The sequence below is a fragment of the Cervus canadensis genome, chromosome 8, assembly GCF_019320065.1.
Source record: "Cervus canadensis isolate Bull #8, Minnesota chromosome 8, ASM1932006v1, whole genome shotgun sequence".
Taxonomy (NCBI): Eukaryota; Metazoa; Chordata; class Mammalia; order Artiodactyla; family Cervidae; genus Cervus; species Cervus canadensis.
Genome location: NC_057393.1, coordinates 30,213,830 through 30,216,340, shown reverse-complemented (window position 1 = coordinate 30,216,340; position 2,511 = coordinate 30,213,830).

The following is a 2,511-nucleotide window of genomic DNA, read 5'->3' as shown; positions in this document are numbered from 1 at the left end:
CTTAATTTTGGGGGGCTCCAAAATCACTGCAGATGGTAACTGCTGCCATGAAATTAAAAGACACTTACTCCTTGGAAGAAAAGTTATGACAAACCTAGACAGCATGTTAAAAAGCAGAGACATTACTTTGCCAGCAAAGGTTCATCTAGTCAAAGCTATGGTTTTTCCAGTAGTCATGTATGGATGTGAGAATTGGACTATAAAAAAAGGTGAGCACCGAAGAACTGATGCTTTTGAACTGTGGTATTGGAGAAGACTCTTGAGAATTCATGGGACTACAAGGAGATCAAACCAGTCAAACCTAAAGGAAATCAATCCTGAATATTCATTGGAAGGACTGTTTCTGAAGCCGAAACTCCAGTACTTTGGCACCTGATACAAAGAACTGACTCATTGGAAAAGACCCTGATGCTGGAAAAGATTGAAGGCAGGAGGAGAAGAGGATGACAAAGGATGAGATGGTTGGATGGCATCACTGACTCAATGGACATGAGTTTGAGTAGGCTCCAGGAGTTGGTGATGGACAGGGAGGCCTGGTGTACTGCAGTCCATGGGGTTGCAGAGAGTCAGACACGACTGAGTGACTGAACTGAACTGAGCTGATACAATGGTGGGTATAGGAATGTAGGTAGTCTATCTTCAGGGTCCCTGCTCCACTCTGCCATGTGGCCTCTGGTGTCAAAAAATTTTATTGAATGAGATGTTCTGATTTTAGATATCATACTGTGCTTTTATTCCAGGTAGCAAAGAATATTTTATGTTAATGATTACCAAATATTAATCTGATACTAATTATATTAATTATATTATATTGTTTTATAATATTATATTATATATTAGTTATATAATATAATATTAATATATTATTTTATATGTTATATGATTATATATTATATGTAATTTATTATCTATTATATTAATAATATTAATATTAATCTGATAATTTCTCCTTAAGTTAAATTGTATTTTTAAAAAACATTTTAACTGTATTACTGGTCCATTATTTGTGTTTAAAAAGACCACAGGAAGTTCTTATTCTGTAATGAAGTCCCTGTATTTGCTTTCTGACATCATATTAATTTCCATACAAGAGTTCCAAGTTCTGAACAGAGAAATATTGTGCTCTAGTAATGGAAGAGGCATAGGTCTTACAAAGATTTGCATAACAACGTCAAAATTATTTGAAAGGGGTACGCTATGTTTCAATCTTCCACATGACTGAAGGAATGGGTCTCCAACTTTTCCAATCAGGAATCTTTCTTCCGAAGTTAAGATTTGTCAACTAAAAAAACATTCACAACCTAAAAGTCAAGTGTTACATTTCATTCGGTGGGAATGTTTATGACTTCAAGCCAGGGAGGCAGCATCTCTAGTAACCCTGAGAAAACTGTTCCAAAGAGGTGAGCAGGGAGCTAGGATATATAGGAGTTTCACAACAAAGGGCAGGTAGTAGGAACAAAAGATTACTCTTAATTAAAGAAAACTACTAATAGAAATTGCAAGTTAAGGAATCTAGTGCTTTTCTATATAGGAAGGTGCAAGAGTCTGGGCTCATTGAAATCATTCCTTTGATAGGTACTCAGCTATCTGGGGCCAATATACTGTGTTTTCACATCCTGAGTTTTCTCAGTGCTCACCATAGAGAGTAGCTGCTGTCTAGTGGCTGGTAGATGACTGGTATTCTTTCCCTTCCTAAGTTTCCTCAGGGTTTACCAGTTCACCCTATGCTGTGGCCCCAGTCACTGATGATAGTGTAGTCCTTTGTTTATTAATATGGCAGGCAATAATACATTTATTAGCTTTGTAAATTTGAGAGCTTTTTTTAGTTTTAATTTTAGTTTTAACCTAGTTTAACTTCATCTCATAATACCACTATTTCTTTTCTTCATTATTTTTTCCATTCACTTATTCATTGTATCAATACTTATTGACTTTCTGTTAATACTATGTGCCAGGCATTTCACTAGGTTCTAAAGACAACATGGTGAGGGAATTTCCTGGCAGCCCAGTAATTAGGACTTGGTGCTTCCACTGCCATGGCCTGGGTTCAGTCCTGGTTGGGAAACAGTAAGATACCACCAGCCATTTAGCAGGGCCAAAAAGAGATTACATGGTGAAAAAAAAGACAAAGTCCCTGTCCTCATGAATTCACTAATCTAATGGAGAAGACAGACAATAAAAGCAATGTACAAATAAAATTACCAAAATTACAGCCATAATGAGTACTGTTTGTCTTTTCATGGAAAAGGAACTGAAAGCATATAATAAGGAATTCATCTAGTTGAGGCCAGTTCTTCCCCCTCAGAATGTTCCCTCCAGTATGGATGGCATTCCCCTGCTAATTCCCACCCCAGTAGCACCTCTCAGACCCTACAGCTTGCACACATTAATCTTGAATTTCTGGAATGTATTTTGGTGGCCAATATTTTCAAGAGAAAATGGCCCATTAAAATAATATCTTTATCATTGTATTAGTGCTCCTAGCTCTTTTCTTCCAAATGATAAAAACAA